The sequence below is a fragment of the Rissa tridactyla genome, chromosome 6, assembly GCF_028500815.1.
Source record: "Rissa tridactyla isolate bRisTri1 chromosome 6, bRisTri1.patW.cur.20221130, whole genome shotgun sequence".
NCBI lineage: Eukaryota > Metazoa > Chordata > Aves > Charadriiformes > Laridae > Rissa > Rissa tridactyla.
In genome coordinates this window covers 54,436,983-54,462,333 of record NC_071471.1, presented here as the reverse complement: position 1 = coordinate 54,462,333, position 25,351 = coordinate 54,436,983, and the positions used below count along the sequence as shown (strand labels likewise).

The following is a 25,351-nucleotide window of genomic DNA, read 5'->3' as shown; positions in this document are numbered from 1 at the left end:
AGTGTACTTTAATACCATCAAGCTATAGAGGGGCAGAACCCATTTGTATTTCTGGGGTGACAGGGGGATCCCAAGAGTTGACTGTACTGGAGGCAGAAGTGAGCCTAACTGGGAATGAGTGGCAAAAGCATCCCATTGTGACTGGCCCAGAGGCTCCATGCATCCTTGGCATAGATTACCTCAGGAGAGGGTATTTTAAGGACCCAAAAGGGTACCGCTGGGCCTTTGGCATAGCTGCTTTGGAGACAGAGGAAGTTAAACAGTTGTCTGCCTTGCCTGGTCTCTCAGAGGATTCTTCTGTTGTGGGGTTGTTGAGGGTCAAAGAACAACAGGTGCCGATTGCTACCACAACGGTGCATCGGCGGCAGTATCGCACTAACCGAGACTCTCTGATTCCCATCCATGAGCTGATTCGTCAACTAGAGGTTCAAGGAGTGATCAGCAAGACTCGCTCACCCTTTAACAGTCCCATATGGCCGGTGCTAAAATCTAATGGAGAGTGGAGGCTAACTGTAGACTATCGTGGTCTGAATGAAGTCACGCCACCGCTGAGTGCTGCTGTGCCGGACATGCTAGAACTCCAGTACGAACTGGAGTCCAAGGCAGCCAAGTGGTATGCCACGATTGATATAGCGAATGCATTTTTCTCAATCCCTTTGGCAGCAGAGTGCAGGCCACAGTTTGCTTTCACTTGGAGGGGCATCCAATACACCTGGAATCGACTGCCCCAGGGGTGGAAACACAGCCCCACCATTTGCCATGGACTGATCCAGACTGCACTGGAACAGGGTGAAGCTCCAGAACATCTGCAGTACATTGATGACATCATTGTATGGGGAAACACAGCAGAAGAAGTTTTTGAGAAAGGGAGTAAAATAGTCCAAATCCTTCTGAACGCTGGTTTTGCTATAAAGCGAAGTAAGGTCAAGGGACCTGCGCAGGAGATCCAGTTTTTAGGAATAAAATGGCAAGATGGACGCCGTCAGATTCCAATGGATGTGATCAACAAAATAGCAGCTATGTCTCCACCAACTAGTAAAAAGGAAACACAGGCTTTCTTAGGTATTGTGGGTTTTTGGAGAATGCATATCCCAGATTACAGTCAAATTGTAAGCCCTCTGTATCAAGTAACCCGGAAGAAGAATGATTTTAAATGGGGTCCTGAGCAACGACAAGCTTTTGAACAAATCAAACAGGAAATAGTCCATGCAGTGGCCCTGGGGCCAGTCCGGGCAGGACAAGATGTTAAAAATGTGCTCTACACCGCAGCCGGGGAGAACGGCCCTACCTGGAGCCTTTGGCAGAAAGCACCAGGGGAGACTCGAGGTCGACCCCTAGGGTTTTGGAGTCGTGGATACAGAGGATCCGAAGCCCGCTACACTCCAACAGAAAAAGAGATATTGGCAGCATATGAAGGGGTTCGAGCTGCTTCGGAAGTGGTTGGTACAGAAGCACAGCTCCTCTTAGCACCTCGACTGCCGGTGCTGGGTTGGATGTTCAAAGAAAGGGTCCCCACCACACATCATGCAACCGATGCTACATGGAGTAAGTGGATTGCACTGATCACGCAGCGAACTCGAATGGGAAACCCCAGTCGCCCGGGAATTCTGGAAGTGATCATGGACTGGCCAGAAGGCAAGGATTTCGGAATGTCACCAGAGGAGGAGGTGACGCGTGCAGAAGAGGCCCCACCATATAATAAACTGCCAGAAAATGAGAAGAAATATGCCCTGTTCACTGATGGGTCCTGCCGTATTGTGGGAAAGCATCGAAAGTGGAAGGCTGCTGTGTGGAGTCCTACACGACGGGTTGCAGAAGCCAGTGAGGGACAGGGTGAATCGAGCCAGTTTGCAGAGGTGAAGGCTATTCAGCTGGCTTTGGACATTGCTGAGCGAGAAAAATGGCCAGTACTTTATCTCTACACTGACTCATGGATGGTGGCAAATGCTCTGTGGGGATGGTTACAGCAGTGGAAGCAGGGCAACTGGCAGCGCAGAGGCAAACCCATCTGGGCTGCTGACCTATGGCAAGATATTGCTGCCCGGATAGAGAATCTGGTTGTGAAAGTACGCCATGTAGATGCCCACGTACCAAAGAATCGGGCCACGGAGGAACATCAGAACAACCAGCAGGTGGATCGGGCCGCTAGGATTGAAGTGGCTCAGGTGGATCTGGACTGGCAACATAAGGGTGAACTATTCATAGCTCGGTGGGCCCATGACTCCTCAGGCCATCAAGGGAGAGATGCGACATATAGATGGGCTCGTGACCGAGGGGTGGACTTGACCATGGACACTATTGCACAGGTCATCCATGAATGTGAGACATGCGCCGCGATCAAACAAGCCAAGCGTTTGAAGCCTCTTTGGTATGGAGGGCGATGGCTGAAATACAAATATGGGGAGGCCTGGCAGATTGATTATATCACGCTGCCACAAACCCGTCAAGGCAAGCGCTATGTGCTCACAATGGTGGAAGCAACCACTGGATGGCTGGAAACATACCCTGTACCCCATGCCACTGCCCGGAACACTATCCTGGGCCTTGAAAAGCAAGTCCTGTGGCGACATGGTACCCCAGAGAGAATTGAGTCGGACAATGGGACTCATTTCCGAAACAGCCTCATAGACACCTGGGCCAAAGAGCATGGTATCGAGTGGGTGTATCACATCCCCTATCACGCCCCAGCCTCTGGGAAGATAGAACGATACAATGGACTGTTAAAAACTACACTGAGAGCAATGGGTGGTGGGACTTTCAAACACTGGGATACGCATTTAGCAAAAGCTACCTGGCTAGTTAACACCAGGGGATCTAACAATCGGGCTGGCCCTGCCCAATCAAAACTTCCACGTACTGTAGAAGGGGATAAAGTCCCCGTAGTGCACATGAAGAATATGCTAGGGAAGACAGTCTGGGTTAGTCCTGCCTCAGGCAAAGGCAAACCCATCCGTGGGATTGCTTTTGCCCAAGGACCTGGGTGCACTTGGTGGGTGATGCGGAAGGATGGGGAAGTCCGATGTGTACCTCATGGAGATCTGATTTTGGGCGAGAATAGCCAATGAATCAGATTGTGTGCTGTTAATTGCTAAGTAACACTGTCACTGTATGTCCTCATTGCTATCAGTTGTACTACAAGTAAGGCACAGGGGTGATGGGATAAGAACTGATCTCAGCAGCCGGCGCCCAGCAGTTTCCTCAAGATCTACATCTTCAGCCTACAGACTGCGTGCATGAGCCACACCAGGTGCACCAGTCACAAGCTCCGAAAAATACAGCATGCAACAGACCAGCACCACCCAGCATCTCACCTGCCCTGAGAGACTGTTCTAACAGATGGAGCCCAAAGCCGTGGATTAAAAGAACTCAACGGACACTTTGGAGGGATGACCCATAAACTAAGGGTATTATATGTGTGTATATATATATATATAACAGGGGAAAGTGGTGGCAATTCATTGGAACCTGCTGGGCATGGCATAGATGGTATGGAATAAGGGGTGGATAATGTCCTGGTTCCGGTGGGGATAGGGTTAACTTTTCCTGGTATTCCATGCCATGTGAGCCACGCCCACTCTGAGCTGCCGGGGGAGGGGGCAGGAAGTTGCTGCTTAAAAGCGGGCTGGGGCGGCCCGGGTCCGGCCGGCGAGCGGCGAGCGGCGGGGGGAGCGGCGGTTCCGTAATCGCGTTTGTATATTCCCCTATCCGTGTTGTTGTTGTTGTTGTTGTTGTTGTTGTTGTTGTTTGCCTGTTCCCTTTGCTGTTCTATTAAACTGCCTTTGTCTCAACCCAAGAGTCTTGCCTTTTCTTACGATTCTTCCTGTGTTTGGAAGGCACGAGCGAGCGACACGTGGTTCTTTGTTGCCGTCTGAGGCTAAACCACGGCATTAGTCTTTTGTACAACAAACCTTTCCTTTCTTCTAATGAGGATAGTGCATTTTAATTATTATTGTGTTACCAAACCAGACCACAAATTAAGTAAAACCTGATGCAGTTGGTTGGTAATGGTAACATGGTATTTCTATTTAATGTAAGCACATTAATGGTTAAGTTCGGGGAACACATTCTGCGTGATTCTTCACAATTTCTGCCTCTTCTTCCACAGCCAGGGCCATGAAACAAAGCATCTTTCTGTTGAGGAGGGCAGCAAACACCCAGCAGCCCTTGTGCACTTACAGGATGTTACAAACTGGTCTCCAATGGACCTTTCCTCTGTAATTCCCCAGAGGGAAAATAATGATGATGTATCAAGCTGATTTTCATGATACTGAAGTCATCTGTCTTTCCTGCCTATGAAGAAGGATATATGCCACCAGACACTGCTGCAGTCACCAAGAGAAGGTGATAATATCTCACCAACTTTTGACTGACTATAGCTCTTTCATCCTTTTCTGAGATAAGCAGTTCACTATAGTAGTTGGTTGCCAGGTTTTTCCTCCCTTAAGTATACAACAAAACACACCCCCACCCCTTGTCCTTACAGTTAACACTGTCAGGGCATCTCTTATTTTTCTTTGAGGTCATAACTTATTAATAGTCTAAAAATACACATTTTGTTTCTGCTGCCTACAACAGAGAATGCATATTGTGTCGTCCCTAGCCTTGGAACTCCCTTGTGTCCCACCAGGTGCAAAGCAACTTCAGTTTTGTTTCCTACTGCTAAGTAGAAAGGAAAATAGATCAGTTTGCAATCGTTTATAACACAACTCTCTAATGAGAGGAGCCCAGGGACTATTATTTCATAAATTAGGGAGCTGTGAAGTTAAGGGCTCATCTAAAAAGAGATAAGATTTGTACTATTGGTTTACAACACTAAACCATGGGCTCAGAAACCTGAATTTTAAGAGACATCGTACAGTTTGGCACAGTTCAGAGTGCTCGGGCAAGCTTGCATTTCAGATTCTTTCAATCTAAATGAGCAAAGGTCAAAGCTTTGGGGTCAGGACAGATTCCCAGGCAGAAGAGATCACAGCTTGGCATGCAACTGGATATGCTGTGAGCAGGTGACCTAAGGACAGAGCTGATGACACAGAGTTTAAGTTATCAGAGCAGTGAAGTCAAGAGTTATTTTCTTTGACTTTATCCATGTTGCTTTGCAACAGTTCTGTATAGCAGATGAGATCACCAAGCCACTTTCCATCATTTATCAGCAGTCCTGGCAAAACAGGGAGGTCCCTGTTGATTAGAGGCTAGCAAATGTGACACCATCTACATGAAGGGCCACAAGGAAGATCTGGGGAACTACAGAGGCCTGTCAGTCTGACCTCAGCGTCTGGGGAGGTCATTGAACAGATCATCCTGAGTGACATTACATGGCACATGCGGGAAAACCAGGTGATCAGGCCCACTCAGCATGGGTTTATGAAAGGCAGGTCCTGCTTGACAAACCTGATCTCCTTCTGTGATAACTTGGCCCGTTTAGTGGATGAGGGAAGGGCTGTGGATGTTGTTTACCTAAGTAAACCTAGTTTACCTTTAGTAAAGCCTTTGACACCACTTCCCACAACATTCTTCTGGAGAAAGTGGCTGCTCATGGTTTGGATGGGCATACTCTTTGCTGGGTAAAAAACTGGCTGGAAGGCCAGGCCCAGAGAATTGTGGTTAAATCCAGTTAGTGGCTGGTCACAAGTGGTGTTCCTCAGGGTTCAGTACTGGGGCCTGTTCTGTTTAATATCTGTATCAGTGATCTGGATGAGGGGATCGAGTGCACCCTCAGTAAATTTGCAGACAACACCAAGTTGGGCAGGAGTTTTGATCTGCTTGAGGGTAGGAAAGGTCCGCAGAGGGATCTGGACAGGCTGAATCAATGGGCAAAGGCCAACAGCATCCTGGCTTGTATTTGAAATAGTGTGGCCAGCAGCACTAGGGAAGTGATTGTCCTCCTGTACTCAGCACTGGTAAGGCCCCACCTCAAATACTGTGTTCAGGTTTGGGACATTGAGGTGTTGGAGCATGTTCAGAGAAGAGCAATGAAGCTGGTGAGGGGTCTTGAGCACAACTCTTATGAGGAGTGGCTGAGGGAATTGGGGTTGTAGCCTGGAAAAGAGGAGGCTGAAGGGAGACCTTGTCGCTCTCTACAACCACCTGAAAGGAGGTTGTAGTGAGGTGGATGTCTTTTCTCCCAAGAGGAGGGATAGGGCAAGCAATAGGACAAAAGGAGATGACCTCAAGTTGTGCTGCCAGGGGAGGTTTAGGATGGATATTAGGAAAAAATTTCTTCACTGCAAGGGTTATCAATCATTGGAACAGGCTGCCCCGGGAAGTGGTTTAATCACCATCCCTGGAGATATTTAAGAGACAGGTAGACATGGTGTTGAGCGACATGATTTAGTGGTGGTTTTGGCAGCGTTATGTTGATGGTTGGACTTGATGATCTTAAACGTCCCTTCCAAGCTAGACAATTCTATGTCAGCTTAGCATTCACCCTCCCTTTAATGCCAATGGTAAGTATCTGCTCAGGGGCCTTTCATTTAGTACTGAGTGCATTTTAGATCTTTAGACAATAAATCTAAATAAAAAAGAAACCATCGTGCAAAGATTTTCCTTTGGGGCTTCATAGAACAGAAAATCTCTTCAAAAGTTTCCTCTTTCTGCTTTGCCTTTTTTTTTTTAATAAGTGCTAAAATATTCTGATGTGATAATGTAATTCATAGTATTTCTGACTAAAATTCTGTGTCAACCCAAGCTGTGATTTTAACCTTCCTGCTGAATGGGCACGGCTAAAAATTAAGTATTTTAGTGAATCTATTAAGTCAAATATTCCACACCTACAATTCAACATTGAAAGAAGTCTGTAGTTTTCTTGCATATCATGTTTCACAGCAATCGTCAAAATACAAGAAGAAGAATTATTGAATCACCCAGTTTACAAGTTTGGCAGCCACACCAATGAATGCATAAAACCTTGTTTTTAAATAAGTTAGCTCTAATTAAAGCAAACAACCCTTTTCACCGCTAAAAACTACATATGCATGAACTCACGCGCACACACACTTCTCTGTTGTCCTAAAAGCATTGCGAGAAGAGTGCTTTAGGAAGCACGTAGCAAGTGAGCTCGGACTGCTTTAAGGGTTGCACAGATGTGCAGGCTGGGAACTGGGGCTGTGCACTTCCATGAGATCCCAAACACTACTGTGGCACCGTATAAAAACTGGAAGAAATCATGACTTCGATTCCTGTGCAAGAAAACTTCAGGGAACTGACATTTGGCCTGAACCTGGTAGCTGGACCACACCAGAGAACCAGAGGAAAAAAAAAACAGAATAAGGCTCAGTATGCTTGATCCTGATGTTCCCCAGACCCAGATGGATGCATGTTCAAACCACAAAGGAATCCCATTTACTTGACTAGCATCTCTTTGGCCACTCATCCTAACACACTGGCAGAAAGGAGGTGGTTTGAATTTCTGACCTCTCCCATCTTCCAGGGCCCCACAAACACTGGAAAGCTAGTTCTGGACCAGTCAGCACCAGTGCTGCACACAATATTTTTGTGTTTATCTTTCCTCATCTAACCAGCAATTCTTTTTCAACTTTCCTGTACAACAGGATGGCTTGCTCTGCTACAGCAATAGGCACAAAGGGTGTAGAGGGGGTAGGGAGATGTGCTGTCCTGCCCTTAGGGGAGCACAGTCAACTTTTGTTGCCCACTGGAAGTTTCAAACAGGCATTTCTATCCCTGCCATTCTGCCCCAGAGGCGTGAGCCAGTGTTTACAGGGAGCTCCTCATCCCCTTTTGAATCCTCCTTTCAAGCCTCTCTTTAGCAGTGACACAAAGCTGACAGCTGTTTGGCACCTGGACGTCACTGCCATCGCACCCCAAGCAGTGGTGACTGCCCACCATCCTGGGGGGCCTGGCTGCTTGTCTCCTTCACCATCACCTACCTGCACCCCTGGAGAGGCAATTCCACCTCCCTGCAGCAGGGACCAGCCTTATCCTCTACACCTGGGCAGCACGTGGTGCAACAGGACCCCAGGCAGCAACACCAGCTCTGGGAGCAGCAACCACAGCCCCAACCGAGGGAAATCAGAGCCTCTCCTGGATCAGGCTCTTAACATGCAGAAAATGAGCTATCTAAATCTTTAATCAAGAGGGGTCAATGCAGGTTGCCTGAATTCATCATCCTTTGGACAAGGATTTCAACACCCAACCTGTTCAAAGGCCAGAAGACCTACTGCTGACACAAGTTCTGCAACTGAAGCTGGAGTTACAAGTACACTTCAGCAGGTACTTTGTTGAAAAATTCCTCCCTTGGGAAGAGGAAATAAGTGGAGAAAGCTTTCATTAATTCAGTGCAGATTTAACATGTATTGGTGACCGAAGAAGAAAAAATAGGAATGTCAAAAATACTTTGACATTTAGCTGACATTTGTTTTGAAAATTGCCAAACAAATGCTAAAACAAAGTAAACTTTCTGCTTTTGAGTCCAGTGAAACAATTGCAGGTGAGGAGATCTCTTCCTTATTTTACTGAGAAAACAAATCCAAGAGAATGTCACTTTGAGTCTCAGATATTCCAGCTTAGCCACCAATCCAAAAGCCCCTACTTGTTTATGCAGCTCTAATTGCAACCCACTCCCTCTCCTTATTTCCAGAAGCAGAGCTCTGAGGTGGTTCGTGTTAATACTCAAAAGGGGAATGTTTCATTGGCTCAATTATTGGAGAAACTGCATCTGTTAAAGCAAAAAATACAAATACCTCCGCGTGCAATTTAAGAATGTAAATTTAAGTTAACCTTTAAGTTATCCTAGTTGTAGAACCTATTTCAGCTGCACGGGTCAGGAGGCCAGGTATTCCTCCACTGCCAATGACATTTGCAGAGCTGAATGAGGGTTAAATGTTTGAATAATCATTTATCAACAACAGAAGAGAAGAACTTGACAAGTAGAGTTGACACCTTTCTTAGATAAGATGTTGTTTTTCTATAATTGGTGAAAAAGGGGGTAACTCATTGTTTCCATAACCCAAATTTTATTGGCAGAAACAACAACTACCAAGGAATTATATTGAATCCCATACCCTTGAAAGTCTGTTCTTTCAGAATTAACATGCTAATTTAATTAAACTCCAAAATTTATTGGTTTGTCCAAACTTTATCCTGCTACCTTAATGAAGGCTATTTGTAAAAACCATGCACTTGTAAGGCTACAAAAACAATTTTTGAATAGCAAAACCTGCCTAACATTAAAAAGGAGTTTGGAGACCAAGAGAATTTATCAGTCACGGTGAGAAGCAGCGGTGCTGGTGCTGCTGTGCATTACTGAGGCTTTCTACTGTAAATTAAATTAGGATGAGTGGTAATTATTTTGACTTTGGAAGACAAAGATGCTTTTAACGGCTGATTCAGGTACTGTTCTCACTCCAACTTGTAGGACTAGCAAGGATTTGACAATAACTCAATAATCCCACATAGATGAGACACCTGTTGAATAAGTAGTTTTATTGCAGCTTCTGTGTCTTTTGACCCTAATCCTGCTTAGTGTTTTTGTTGCCAGCAGTAAACAGATACACTAATTAGCACCAATAAAGAAAAGTTTACCTTTGACTGTTCGTACAACAGCAACTAAATGCAGTGAGTATATGATAGTTTTCAGACAGATAAAAAACCAACCCTTGCAATGGATGCATCAACCCCCCCCCGTTGTATTTCTACTTCTTACAAAATGTTTTTACTTGTGCACCTAGGACTGGATTATGTGGGAAGCATGAAAGAAATTTGGCTTTGAAAAAAGTGGGGAGGAAATGCTTGCAAATCTCAGATGTAGAAGAAAGCTAGAGTGACCATTACTGAAATGTCCTGTTTGAATTTCCCCCTCCTACTGCAGAAGTTCCCCGAACACACGCTCATGCCCTGTAGCTCGCTCTTTGTACTCTCAGCTGGTGCTGGGGCGAGCAAACCTGTTCTCTTGAGGTGGTGACTTCCTGATTTCTCCTGCAGTTCACGTGGTTTGAATGCATTCCCTTTCCCTCTGCAACCTCTGGCTTTGCTTTTTGGGGATGGGGAGGAGGAAGAGGATGTTCAGTTGGGCTGCTCTAAATGGATTTAAGTTACCTGAAGTATCGCTCTGTTCTCCCTGTTTTACTTTTTGCCTCAGGTTCAAACATGATATAAAAAAAAAATAATAGAAGACCCATGACAACACACACTATATCTTGTATTAGATACTACCAACAGATGAACTCCCAGCTGTCACAAGTAACACTTAGCATCATCTTTCCCAATGAAACTGCTCACGATTACAGTTTTGGTATTTGTTTTCTAACCAGATACTGAAATATTTGTTTAAGGTCAGTGGTTTTCGTGACCATTGCTGGCATTAAGTGCAGATCCCAAGATAGCTGCAGAAAACCAAGAACAACGTAGACGTGAATCTGCATAGTGGTGAGATTTACAAGGGAAATGACTGGTCACGGAAGCCTGTTTTACATCTTCCCTCTAGCTGCAGTTTCAGGGGGTGTCAACACAAGGCTGCGATACCGTAATGCACTCTTTAGAATGAGTTTACAGCCACGTTATTTTTAGGGAATGGCTGCTGGGTATTAGGTGAAGTTCCCCACTCCAGCCAGTACCGGTCACTTTATTTAAGGGAAGGGGCTGCAGTGAGCTTCAGTTCCAGCTCTCTGCCTGTGCTCTCCCACTTGCACCCCAACAGCTGTTCTCTGTTTTGTGCCCTGCAACTTGTTTATGAGTTTTAGATATATCTAATTATTCTGATCTACTCAATAAGAAGCTTGCATACCTGTCTAAATGGGGGCAGGGGGAAGAGTCTTGGAATGAAAAGACAGAATGAAACATGGAATTGCCGTTGGAGAACACTAAGCTTTTTTTTGTAAGGACAGCATGGGAAAAGCAGCAACTACTTTTGCTAGCATAAGGACTGTCTCCTTCAAATAGCTACAGATGCCATGTATGAAGTTTTGTCTTACATGGAACTGGAAGAGAAACTCTGCACCTTTACTGTCAACATGGGCCAAGACCCTGCAAACACGTAAGTACTCATACTCCCAGAGCAGCCAGCGCGGATGAAGCCGGGCAAAGCTACGGTCCTTCCATGGCAAACCAGCACTCCTACGGCTCCACTTTCCTGCTTTATCACACTGTGATGGAGTTCCTGGCACAAATCAGCAGAGTTTTTCCTGGCAGCCTTTATATTACAACCATCACAGATAGCCCAGTAACTAGAATTCAGGGGATATAATACACAACCCTGTTGGTTGCTTGGAGGCCAGTGTTGCCTGTAGGTAGCTGCATTATTATTTTGAGGCTGTTGCAATGACTGTCCTTTGTGTGCTGGAAGACAATTACTTCCCTTACTGAAGGGTAAGCCCTTTCCTCTCATCCTTTTGCACGTTGCCAAACAGCTACATAAGAACAGTAAGCAATGGAGATTATCAGCACAAATCAAGTACAACAAGTTTATATCTATAATTTTATGCTTTACTTGTTGACAACTTAACTTACTGGAAGGGTTGAGTGCTAAAACAATACACAGATCACCATGATAAAAATGTAGTTATTTCTTTGCATTACTTTAGTACCTGAAAGCTTCAGCCAAGAATTCCTGTTGCAGTGCCCAAGGCTTCGTTTGAGGGACTTACCCAGCTGTCAGCTAAGTGTTCTTCCTTAGTGAAGGCAGGCATGGTTATTACATGTCACAGCTTCAAGTGGGAGCAAATTCAACAGTCTGGGACTTTACGTGGCTATGGACGCGTTAATGGATTGGTGCAGCAGAGGATCCTGAGATCACACGGGAAAAAGGTCTTTACAGGGAAGGAAATGACTCCAGGGAGTCATCACAGCAGTCAAATGAGATTTAATTACTTTGGCAAAGCGTGCATTTTAGGTGGTTTCTCAGTTTATGTTACCTTTTTTCCACTAAAATGTATAATAAAGAATGAGGTAGATGCATATTGCAGTTGTGGCAGGAGAATATGTAGAAAAATATTTAATTTTCAGGACCATGTCAAACTCTTCATTTTTAGTTGTCTCCATTTGCTTTTCGTTTTCCCCAGTAATCATCTTTGTTCTTGCCTGCTCATCTCTGCAAGTTTATACAGTACCCTAAGCAGAATATCTGCTTATCACTCATCTTTCTACTCATTTATGTAGGGTTCTGATGGGAGCAGGGCTCAAAACAGTAAAGAGTCCTTTTAGTTTATGGAAGTAATACCCCCAGCTGGGAACATCTCAGTTCCTTCTCTAAGAAGGGATCTTAGAGATCGCTTTGGTGTGCACCGCCTCAGCGGACAGCCAAGCATGCATCAGTGGAATGAGCTACCTTCCTCAGTTATCTCCACTTGCTGGAATCTCATATCAATATCTAAACAAAGAATGAATGCCAAACATCACATGTGAATAACAGTAAATGCTTTGCATTTCTTGTCTTGTCTCTTTAGAAGTATATTTAATTGATAGAAGTACTTCCGATTGTTCATAACTTTGTATTTTATGTTTATTGCAGTAGTCTTCCTTGGCGGGAAAGCAGCTGTTGTTTGCATAGAAAGACAAAGCTATTAGAAGCAGTTTGTCCACATGAGCATTTATCTAGGTATTTATATGGCCCCTGGCTACATGAATGTGCTCTTATAAAATAGGATTTAGCAATCTGCAAACAAATTTAACAAGTGCCAACCAAGAGCTCCCTAAGCAAACTTCCACACATGACAAATCAAATACACAATTCAAAAATAGAAACTCAGTATAAGGTTAATAGAGTTTTATGGAAAAGATTCCTCTGTTTTGTTATGTAAATCCCTGAAGAGTGAAGGAACAGAGGAAACTGCATGATAAGTGGGCATAAAATTTCTATCCTGGAATAATTCAGTGACTCAAGAACCCACCTGAGACAGCACATGCCCGAGTTCACAACCTTACCACCTCCTGTTCTGACAAGAGCTTTGAGCCTGTTTCTCTTTGGCCAGGGAAAATGTCCTGAGCAGTAGCTATTTGCTGCTCTGCTTTTGTACTCTGGTAGCAGCGAGAATTTAAGGAAGAGCAAGTTTCCAGGAAAAGATGAGATTGATCTATTTTAGTGAATCAATATTTTTGTAAGGAAGGCCAATGTATCAAAAAAAAAAAAAATCCTTATCAGTTCTACTCCCAATGACCCTAAGGGACCCTGGAGCCAGGGTGTGCAGAGGGAGGCTCTGCTTTCCAGGTGTTCTGCAGCAGCCCATGGCTGGCCGTGCAGCCCCCTCCCACAGGAGGAGGTCTCTGCTTTGCAGAAAGCCCCTGTGAGAAGGTGGCCAAGTGTCTTTGGGGTCCAGCTTAGAGACGGTGGCAGGAGCAAGCCCAAAGAAGAACTCCTCAGAAAGATCAAAACAGAAAAGCAGCATGAGAACAAGCTAGGTAATAAGAATCCATCCTAGTGGATATCTAAGATCTGAGGGACTGCAGGAAAGAAAATATCTAGATCTATATTTGTGGGTAATAGCCCCAGGTTACCGGAGATTCTGTGATTTGGCTTTAGGTTTGAGAGAAACAGGGGTGGAGAGGAGACAGCATTAAAATTCTGAACTGTAGCGGAGCAAAGATCAAAAAATGGATGAATAGCTGGGTGGGCGCTATACGAAATTTACTGTAGGCAGAGGGGAAAAGGGAAAGCAATCAAAGGGAAATTGCCACATGTGCAGTAGCAGTACAAGCAAGAGAGGCACAAGGAGGAGAATATGCTTATGTTGGGTGAACCTGGAGTTATTGGAAATTGGAAAACTGGAGTCTTCAGGGAAGGCTTAGCCTCAGGATTTCAGAATGGGAGCAGAAGAAAATGAGAAATTATTTTGAATAGCAGGAGAGAAATTCTAGCACCTTCTCTATTAAAGAAATAAACAAGAAAAGCAAGGAGTGGGAAAAAGCCAAGGAGTAATACTTAAATATTTACATTAATGATAAAGTTATCTTAAAGAAAAAAAGATCATCAAACCAGAACAAGCCTGCAGACCATTTTCTGTGAAGATCTTAAGACCTGACATGACCTCTCACTCTTTGCTTCGGTTCCGCTGTTCCTGCCTGTCTTGAGCTGGGCATTTCGATAGCTTCATGTCATTACCATAAAAATTACTTTTCACCTGACCTGGAAAACAAACAGGGCTGGCTTTTGCTGCAATAGGAAATACTGGGATTGGTCTTGAAGTGTCTCATAAAGGCTGGCAGCAAGAAGTTTTATCCCATGTTACTCGGGCACCAAAAACCTGGGACAAGTGTCTAAAAGTTTTTATTATCACTTTGATAAGTGTCACAATTTTAATACCACAGCTTATTCACTTGATAATAGCAAGGGAGCATTATTGCAAGATCACCAACAATTACTGTTGGAGTCAAAGAAGGGGGTCCATAATCCACCCAGTAGCGCACACTTAAAGCACGATGTTGGCTGCTATATAGCCAGCAACAATTAAACTTCACTGAATTGAAGGAGCCATCACATGAGTACAGCCTCCTGAAAAAGCCTGAGCTGAAGCTAAAGCAGCGAGATTTGTCCAGGTGGACATCGACTATCAGGCTGAGAAAACATAACCTGGAATCATGGGACATACATAAACGAACCGTTCCTGGCTTCTCAGCTGGCTGCAGAAAGACTGTAGGCACCTGGAGCAATGCAATGCCACGAGCAAGATCACACGGTGATAATCTGAGCTCCCAGAGCACACTGAATTACACTTACACTTGTGCATTACACTTGTATTTTCCATCATAACTCTCAACTTCTCCTGTGTTCATTATGTGGCAAGTATAAATGCATAGATTTGTTTTGCTGTGGAACATCTCTGATATAAGACAATTTCAAAACGTATTCTAGAATAAGTTAGCAGAATGTTTTCCACATTGCAAGTCCCTGTATCCTCTAAGATCTGAAGTCTGTCTCTTGAAAGTGAGAATTCCCATGAAGGTTTGTCCCAAGACAGATATCAGCATGGAAAGTTTCAACCCAGGCAGTTGCTTATAGTTTTTTAAAAATTGGTTTCAAGATGTTCCCCACTGAGCCTTTGTGAGGCAGCTTGCACAAGTTCAGTCCTTTCTTACCACATCTCTATCACTCACAGATAGTGCCTCTGTGCTGTCCCACTTCTCCTACCTGCCACATCTAGTCTATGCCACGTTATCAAAACCCCTGTAATACGAGATTAAAGACTGGAAGGAACAAGACGATGGGTTGTTCTGACTAAGGAAGCAGGGACGGGTCAAATCCATGATGAAGACTCGACGGTAAACGTTTTCAGATTTTTTTAATCTTTTAACAGCCAGTTGTCCACTGTTTCAAATAACTCAGCCTTAATAAGATGAGTCAGGAGGTCTTACAAACAGGTTGGAGGGAACCCAGAAAACAATTTTTGCACCATGAGTAGCAAGCTGACTTCCCTGATAACTAGTGTGCCCCCTCTCTTCTTCCCACCCATCTTAGGTACCTGCTCACCATAGTCTTCACAGGTGAGTTTTCTCCTCTTTGCTTTTTCCTTTTTTACCACACACAAACCTAATCTAGAGAAGCATGGGCGAGTGCTTTCTTTCAGGAAACACCACCACATAGCACACCACATTGCTCATCCTGAGGTAATGCTTGGAGGCGTGCTTTGTGCAGCTGACACCCTTGATCCTCTCCACGTCCATCCAAGGAGCTCAAGACACCCCTGAGAAATCTCACTTAACTTTCGAGAACAATTTCAGAGTGGGATCAACTGTTATGGTCTTTTTTCCTTGAATTTCTAAGAAGACTGAAGCAGACTGCTTAATGCCCTGGTAAGCAAAGCACGTTGATCCATGGAAATCTCTTCAACTCTGTTCTGTCTAGGTTCTTACATCCAGCTTATCAGCTGAGCGCCTTCCAGCCTGGCATTACAAAACCCAGCTAAGGTCTGTCACATGCTGTTTGTTCCCTACTACACATGCCGGGGGGGGAAGATGAGTGCCTTGTTTTGGTAAGGTTTTTTTTTTTTTTTCCCCCTGAGAACATGCATACTGCTATATGTTTGCGTTATAAGTTGGAGGATGCCTGCCTTGTTCTCGGGATTTGTTTTGTTGAAAGCTGCAGTGATCTCTAGCTTGCAGAAGAACACATTTCACTGTCTTGGAGACTGTCCCAGGAAAGATTCATCTCCTTTACAAACTTGCATGTGAAAGTGCACTTCCTGACCACGAGAGACCTGGAGGCTTGGCTGACGACTCACTGAGGAGTGGGCAATAGGTTAACTGAAAGACTAAGACAAAAATTCCTGTTCAGTGCTATTACTGCTAAGGGTGCTGCGGGCCCAGCTGCTCTGTGGCAAGATGGAGGAGCTACCTCAGTGCCAGCTGCGCAGGGGCCTCCAGTGCCGTGGGACCGCGTGGATGCACAGAAGCGCCATCCATGCAGGGCAGTGCCCAACTCAGCCGGTGTGCTGCTCACAGCCCTCCTAACGGCTCCGCTGCTTCTGGAGTCCAGGGGAACGGCCATGCTGCACAGAGCTGCCCCACGCGAAGTCCAGAGCACAGTCAGGGACAGCTGAGGGTGTGCGTGGGGGTGTTTCGCTGTGCGCTCCGTGGCCTGGAACAGTCATATCCTTTGAGAACAAAATAACAGTATCCACACCTGTTCCCATCACAAAACATGACCCCCATTCCATTGCTGAAACTCTCGGAGGAAGAAGTACTAGGAGTTTTGCACATTAAAAATGGAGGTCACAGAAGCTTACAGAAGCATCACCGTGTAAAGTGTGGGTGCAGCAAAAGGATCGCTCCCACCCTCAGAGAGCTGGTGTTGGAGAGGTCTCACTTGCCGTCAGACTCACAGTGCACCAAGATATTTCGTTCACAACGAGGGGTCCATTTAATAGGGTTGTTGCTGTACCAGATGACGAGGTTGAATAACTTCTCATCCCCAGAGGTTGCTAACCGAGCTCTGTTACAGTTTAGTGCTGCTCTGGAAAAACCTGAGCCGTTTTCTCCAGCAGGCTATTAACAGAAGTTTCTCTCCCTCTTTCAGTGCTGGTTGGGATGCAGGGCCCTCCTGCCTGTGCTCTCCTCTCCTGAGAAGTTCTGCAGAGCCCAGCAGGGGCAGAACTTCAATTTTCCTGCCCTGGGAAGCTAACACCAGAAGACCTTGCCCGCTCCCCAATGCTGAGGGAAAAAAAAAAAAAAAGAGCATTTTCAGCACAACAGCTAAAATCCTCTTTCCTCCTCAGCTTTCAGCATTTTTTCCTTTTTTAACATTGAGCTAATAACAAAGTTTTCACTTGCCAACGTGTTTTCAAGTTAAACCAAACTGGTTCCCCTTTCCCAAAGCCATCTGTGATATCTTCCTACTTCCCACAGCAGCAGCACAGGGCAACAGCTCAACTCTGCTTTCTAAGATACCCTTTAGGGCATCTTCCTGCAGATGACTGAATCTGAACTCCAGATAACTGCAGGCACAACCTACAGCGGCAGATAATTAAACTAGCAAGCAATACTGTATGGGTTTGAGTATGGACCTGCAGGATTTCCTGGCCCAAGTCAAAGCTGTGTAGGCCCTGTCAAGGATGAAAGCAGAGGTTTATACACGCAGTGGTCAAAGCTAGGGATGGATTCATAAGCTGGTTAAAAGGTAAAAATTCAGTTTCTGGCAGAGAAACAAAAAGACAAATGCAACCACCACCACGTAGCTGTGAAATGAGTCTGCCCAGTAGGCACACTCAATAGGTGAATACTCACACAAGGCTCCAACCACCAAGAATCAGTCCCATGACCCCTCAGCTGCCCCTTTTCAGAAGTGAAATCACCAATATGCTCTCCACAAGCCTCCAAGATGTACAACCAGTTGCACCAATATATGCTGCCTACTCCAGAGCATCTAGGCATGAACCTCTGCCAGCCTGCACAAGAAATGAACCCTCAGAGCAGCCTTTGTTGTCCTCTGCAGGGGAAGCACACCGCTGCAGAGATTTGTTACCTCTCGTCATTCTCAGGGACCCCTGCCTAGACCAGTTACATTCTTATTTCTGCAGCTTGTCACGTTCATTTCTCCCCCACCATCTCTCCCCCTTGCACTCTCACCATCATGGAAGCACTGGACTTGCTTGCCTTAACCCATAAGCGCTTCCAGTTTGATCCCCTGCTCATTTTGTTCCATCTGCTCCAGTGCCTTGTAGCAGGTTTTTGCCCGCTCGTTTTAGGTAAGCGCATCACCAGATCATTCTTGTGGAGCTCCTACAGACATGCAATGTTTGGAGAAGATGATAGACTCCCTCATCCCATTTTCATTCAGTTACTTCTCTATTTCCTGACATCATTTATTACAACAGAATTCAACATCCCCCTCTGCTGCAGAGCTTTCCATTGCAAGACCTCAAAGCAGTGATTTTGACTTAGAAACAACTGTGAGAGGTGAGCACTTAGTTAAGGTAACAGGGAGCCTCATCTTCCCCTTCCTGCTGCAGCCTCTGGCATGACTCTGAACTTCTTGTTTGCTTGTTCAGCTCCACTTTACACATGGCTCCCCAGGAAGGTGGCAGGGGGAGGTAGTGCTAGCAGCAGAGGATGCTTTCTCTCCACGGTGCATGTTTAGCATGAGCCTTGGAGCAGTAACAGCAGATCCTCCTCCTCACGCTTATTTCTGGAGCCAATACCTGATCAATCCAAGGCTGTATGTAATGTGTGTTTTTCCTCTAACAAAACAACTCAGAAGCCATCTACCACTTGTTACCAGCGCTGCCAAGCTGAGTCACTTTTATTACTATCTTAAAGGGTAGGTGGAAGATCACGTGGATCTTTACTGCTTCAATAAAAGGCATTTTATTACAAGCTGCTGTTGCCTTGCCTTTTTGTTCTCTGTTCAGCATATGTGGCAATGCCATCTGATGAATTCACAATTAATTTATTCATTTCTGGAAAAGAGGTATTTTATTTTATAGCCTTGACACAAACACATTGCATTTCCATGAAGGAAACGGATGCGTGGGATGAAACAAAACAGCTTCCAGCACTGGTCTTCTAAAGTCATCGATTTTAATTGGAACTCTTTTCCACAGAGCTGCCTTCAGATGCACCCATGAGAGGAGATCTCCATCCCGGAACTGCACACACTCTTCCTTCACAGTGTTTGCTAGGCAGGCACTGAAGCGTGGGTCCACAACTTCTGTATCTCAGACCCGCCGGGAGAGTTGGCGTATGAGCAAAGCAGACATAGCTGGTGGGACATCAGAGTAAGAGAGAAGGAGTTGTACTTTCTTTGCAGAGAAGGAAGAGTGAGGAGAAGACACTCATGTTTCGCTTCATGAGACTTCTGCTCCCAGTGTGAAACTTGCTGCTTACACCAGTCTATCCCTGGCTGTCATCCCACCCTGGTTCAGACTCTCAACCTCCTTTGCTTTGCAACAGATCAGCCTGGAATAAGCAACCCTTTGAACAAGGACACCCTCAGATGGTGATTCTGTGTTGGACATTACATGTCTCTATATGACCAAGTCATCTACAGAAGAGAGAATGCAAGATGGCAAAAGAGGGAGGAGGGAAAGATTCCTGCAGAGGAAGGTGGCATCGAACTCCTAATGGTTCCTGCCCAGTTCTCTTCAGAGAGAAATGCATCCCCCAGTACAATGCTTACATCAGTGCATGCAGTATTCCAACTCATCTTTTGCCTTTTTTAATTCAGGTTAGCAGGTAAATACATGCTTAGAGGACAATAACCTGATCCCAGACTAAGGCAGCCTGTGTTAGGGCTGGATCCAGCCTCACCACACCTGCCAAGGTGCCCTTGGAGCCACGCTCCTCACACGCCAGCATCAAGGGGTGAGGATGCCTGGGGCAGGCAGGGAGTCTCGGCTCTCCTGCCCCGGGGTACGTCCGGCCCTGCCAAGGCCATGCTGAGACTGTTTAATCCTATTAAAGCATAAGCTGGGAGTACATGATACTCGCTAGAAGAAAATAGCTTGCTTTGTTCAAAACCCCACAGCAGCAGACGCTGTGGGACAACCCGCCACTATTGATCTCTGCAGGCAGGGCTTGCCATCCCCGGTTTCACTGCCTGGGGAAATCCCACAGCCCTGCTCTTTGCTCCCACCTGGAGACACAGGGCTAGGATCCCCGCTCAGCACAAGTGCCGGAGCTGGAGCACATGTATTTCCAAAGGGGATTCGCAGATGGGAGGGCCCAGCCAGCCCTCCAGCTGATGCTTTCCAGGCAAACCTCTGCACAGAGCCAAGAGCCAGTTGTCACTGTCCCCGCGCTGGCCTTCTCACTATTAAAGCACCAAATAGACAAAAATGAGCATGTCATCTTCTACCTCCCATGACGGATGTTCCTAAATCTCTCACTGTTGCTGCCAGCTTCGCATGCACACATGAAAACAACGGGATGCAACGTTCAGGCTCGTGGGAGGGGAACTAAAAATTGGATAGCTGTACAGGTCAGAAAATATATCTGGTCAGGAAGAGTAATCATTTATCAAATGCATAAAAAAGGGTTTAAGGATATGGGCAAACTTATCCATATTTTATTTCTGTGTGTGTGGAAGGTGCAGGAATTCCATAACCCATGGAGAGATCTCTTTTGCAGCACCCAGCTCAAGCATGGGATTCAAGATTTTAGCTGTCTGAACATTAACAAGTTTAACAGATCAAAGATCCAAAAAATGAAGAAATTTTCCCCTTCCAAAACTGCTGATTTCTGAGACACTTGTGCTGCAGTGCAGCACACAGGGTTGATCAGATATCACCTTACTAAGCAAGTGATGAAATCGGCATTGTTACTTTTCTTCCCGGCACCTATAATGAGTTGAAGCAATTCCTCCCACTCTCATGCCATTCAGAAAGACGCAGCCGTGTGTATCCAGGTAACCACTGCTGGCACCGCAGAGCTCGCTGCAGATCTGTGCCCAGGGACACATCCCCCGGGAGCTCACGAAAGGACCAAGAAAGAAGGGGCCAACCCTCCTGAACCTCCAGGAGCCAAGGCGCTTGTTTGCCCGTTTTCCCCAGAGAAGCCTGGTGAGGGTGTCCAGGTACGGGACCGCTTTGTGTGCGCGTGGAGCTTCGTAAAGCAGAACACCACAACAAAACAGAAAGAGAAGCAGGAGGACGACAACAACAACAAGGGGCAGAGAGACATACCCGTGTAACCAAGAATTAAGTGTTTTTCATTCCCTCATGCATGATTCCTGACTTGTTTCCCTGCATCCCCAAGTACTAGAGCGTTGCCTCCCTGTCTTCTGATAGCGAAAAGCCTGCCCCCCAGTAACAACCATAAAACCTGTTATTTACAGAGACTACCAGCTGATCCTCCTTCTCTTCCCCCCCCAATCAACCGAGCTGTCATTCTTCCCTCCCCCTTGATGCTTGCCTCAGGTAACTCCCCTCTAGATCTTCGCTGAGGTAATTAATTCGCAGTACTGCTGAAAGAATCGCCGCAGATCTTTCCATCCTGTCTGCGCTCCCTAACAGTTTACATAAAGCAGAAGTCCCCCATTCTCTATACCCAGGAATTTAAAAAAAAAAAAGTTGCATTGTCTAAACCAAAGCATGACTATAATCTTTCCCCCCACTACCCCCCCCCCCCCCCCCCCAAAAAAAACCCATTATACAACACTTCCTCCACATAGTCAATTGTGAGTGTTTTTTTCAGAGCCTGTGCAGCCAGTTATTTCTTAAGAAGGTGCTTTATATGCTCTCCGAGGCAGGACTCATACTATCCCACAGATCCTTGCTGTTGCTATGGAAATCATTCCTCCGTAAGCCGATGTGCAAATGCAGGTCTTCTTGCCGAGTACAGAGGCTAAAGGTGTGCATGAGTCAAACTATTTGCTGTGCATTATTCCTCCGCAGCCTCGCCGCTGCTGGGGGGCAGGGGGAAGGGACAATTAGTGTCTGTAACGAGAGCACCGGTAACAGGGAGCTCTGGGGAGCGTGAGCAGCCTGTCAGCAATGCTCAATAGCCACGGGAAGGCTCTGGCTGGGAGCTGCAGCCAAGCAGGGTGCAGTCGTTGACCTGCTCGCCGGCTCCAGGAGCCACAGGAGGGACAGGATTCAGGCACAGGAGGCACAAAGCATCATTCACAGCACTTTTAAACACTTGAGGGGGAAAAAAGTGAGTCACCATCCACCATCGTGGATACAAGGCAGGCAGTACCCTGTCCTGTCTGTAGACCTGTAGCCACTCAGAAAGGTCAATGATAAAATTAAGCTTTTGTCAAGGAAATGTCGTTGGAGAGAGCCAGAGGCTGCAGAGCTGCCCGGAGAGCCAGCCAGCTGGTGACGCAGCAAGGCCAAAAGGGAAACACACTTACAAGAACATCAAGTGCGTTTGCATCTGCCATGTTTGGCAACTCTTCCAAACACAGTTTTCACACTCCTTGAGACCGATGGTAAGTACTAGGGTGGATATTGGAGCATGCCACACAGCTTGATGCCAGCAGGCACTTTTCAGTAACAACCTCTGCCCTCTCACAACACAGACAGAGGAACCTGCGGCCTCCAGGATTCGACGACCCTTAACCACCAGCGGAGATGAAGCCCTTACAGGAGAGGCCATGTACAGCCAGCTGAAGAGCTCCTCCACCCGCCACACCAGCCAGACACAGCCATCTCTCCGTCTGTGGGACTTCGTGTGAACATTTCAGTTCCTAGAGCAGGCAAGAACACGCCACACGCGTTTGTTTCCCCTTGCTCTGGAACACTTCACAGTGCTTTTCATAGATGTATTGCAGTAAGTAGCATGTCCCAGGGCAGCTCCCATGCCTTGGTGGTTTTCCAGTTCAGCGTCCTACATCCCTGCTGCAGCCCAGGGAGGAACTGGGATCCGGGAGGGAACAAGGAGCATAAGGCACTCAGATTTACAGTAGGTTTAAGAGGAGTGATGGTTTTTTGGACAAATAAGTGGCCATCTGAGGGTAGCTGATGATTTTTTTAGGTTTTTTGTTTGGTTGGGTTTTGTGGGGTTTTCTGAATTTTTTGGTCGTTTGGGTTTTTTTTTTTCTTTTCAAATGAGGAGCTGGAAGGCTATAGCAGAGAAAGGCAGATTCACCAAAAAAGCAAATATGGGATTATTTTTTTTTTTCCCCCTTCACTGAAAGAACTGCTCCTGCAGCAGATTGACAAGCAGTCCATCACACAAACTGAAGGGTTGTATTCACATTTTATCCCCTTTCTCACTGCTCTGCAAGAAACACAGGTGTCATGCCCATCCTCTCTTCTTAATTGTTTTTTTTTCCTAGATATTCGGGAACTCATAAAAGCAGAGCAAGTAGCTTAGAGTTACAGATTCGCAGAAGTTAGTAAAGTCTTTACCTGACCTTTTTTTGTTGTTGTTGTCAGTCACCCTGAGGAAAGGCAGCTAGTTGAAGAACAGAATCCAAACACCCAAACAAAATCTGAACGTCTACGCAAGATCGCAGATCACAGAGGCAATAATCTCAAAGCACAACTCCTCTGAGGCACCATTACGTATGACAATTAAACACAAACACAGTAAACAGGCTACAGCTTATTGCTGTAAACAAAGCAAGCAGATGTCCCCCAAGCCTAACCCAAAATAAAGTAGCGCTTACTTCAGTTCAGGGTAGAAAGGAGACTGCTGGTGCCCAAAGCTGCTCTGCTCCACTCCTGCTTGCGCTCCCACATGGGGCTGGGCTGGTCTCCTCTCCTCTCTTATAATCTCCCTGCCAGGAGGTCACCGGCCAGTGGTCCTTAGTAGAGACACCTGCTAGTTCAGCACAGCTTGTTGGCAGAGTGCAGGGATGGCTGGGATTTAAAACAAAGGAATACAGTTAGCGATTCTTCATAAAGTTTGTTGTAATTCTAACTACCCGTGAGCTGTAATGGGCGTTTTTGTGTTGTCTTTCTGGTTAAAATCAGCTGCATTCAGACTTGATCAATACCATCCTAGTATTCTAATAAACTCTTATAGCATTTTATGAAAATACAATAAATATGCAAATAGCAGTGTTTCCAATTGCTTTAAGAAGATACGGTATGAATGTGGATAAATTACATTAAATCATGCTGTCATAGAGAAATACCTTGTGATTTATAAGTAGCTGCCTTACATAAATTAATACCACACAATTCTGCAGCCCTGTCGATAGATGTCTTTTGTGTCGTGGTATGAGCACACATACTATGCCTCAAAAGCTTCCAAATAAGTGGATAGGAGTTGGAGAATACAAATGACATAAGATACTAAAGGGTTTTATTTCAGGAACATCTTAGTATGCTAGAATATGGTATAGATTAGAGGTTGTGCATTAGAGATTCACTCTCACTGCCTTGTTAGAAAGGGTGTAAAAGAAACAGCAAAGGAATAGCAGAGGAATAGCAGAGAGCAATGTATACGTTTGCATTTATTATAATTAGTCACCATTCCTTTTATTTTTAGTATAATGGTATTCATGATGAATCATGTCCTGAGTGTAAATTTAAGAAATGCAATTGTGAATGGATTTGGTATGATCTGTTTACGACATTCATAAATGCAGACACAATGCCACCGTCAGAGGGACTGTGAAGGATTCTTCTCATGTACCTGAAAGCCAAAACCTCAGATCGTCTATAAATTTAAACTCTGAACAAGTTCTTGAATTTGCTAAGCCTTTAGGGTTATTTCTTCCTTCCCAGATGCATCATTTCATGTCAACTGCTTGTTTGTTGGCATCCAATTCAGACAATCAGTTTGAACTAAGACGCTCCATAAAAATATTTAATACTCTTCTGTAAAACATGTAAGTGAATTTAGAAATCCAAATCAATTAAGTTATAGATTGGCTTCAATAGTTTTCTAAGATCAATTCTTCAACAACAGAAACCAAAACCCAAACCAAGACCCAGGCCAAACTCAGAGACAACATTCTTGCAAATGCGAAGAAACCTTACCCTTTGCAGGGACTGCTGCTTTATGAAATGAAAGATTAAATTAGTACCTGAAGAGAAGATGCACATCTAAGAAGAGCAGCAGAGAGAGGGGAAGAGGTGTTACTGACTCAAAGTTGTGCTAACTTTTAGTCTTCCCTTGGGGCAGGCAGAAAAAGCCAAGCAGCTTTTTCTGCTTTGCGTCAGAAGCAGCTCATTCAGCTATGGCAAAATCACTCAAAGAGGGCTTTTAGCTCTCATCTCTCGATAACAGCTGTGCCTTAATTTATGTGTGTGATGGTGGGGGACACAAAATATACCCGCCAGTGACAATTTCTAGAATTAAACTGCAAGGAAGAAGGGGGGTTTGTCGGCGTTTGAGAAGCAGGATCCTGTACATCACCCTCCTTAGGGTGCACCCCAAGGTACCAAAAGCGCCCAGCTCTGACTAACTCCCACCGGAGTCTCGTGGCTCAGCACCAGGCAGCTGATCTCAGTGCCTTTCAGGATGAGGCCACTTCCCTGCCTGATAACGAGTTTACACATACGAACTTGTTTAACAA

The 25,351-nt window shown here is 45.5% G+C and overlaps 1 long non-coding RNA gene across 1 annotated transcript in view; it reads right to left on the bottom strand.

Annotated features, from left to right (window-relative positions):
• Positions 1-18,850: 18,850 nt before the first annotated feature.
• LOC128911159 (uncharacterized) overlaps positions 18,851-25,351 on the bottom strand; it is a 29,408-nt gene continuing 22,907 nt past the window's right edge. The window contains exons 9-10 of the long non-coding RNA XR_008467016.1: positions 23,492-23,684; positions 18,851-19,138 (exon numbers count right to left, since the gene is read on the bottom strand). This is a non-coding gene — a long non-coding RNA (uncharacterized LOC128911159). The remainder of the gene's footprint in view (positions 19,139-23,491; positions 23,685-25,351) is intronic.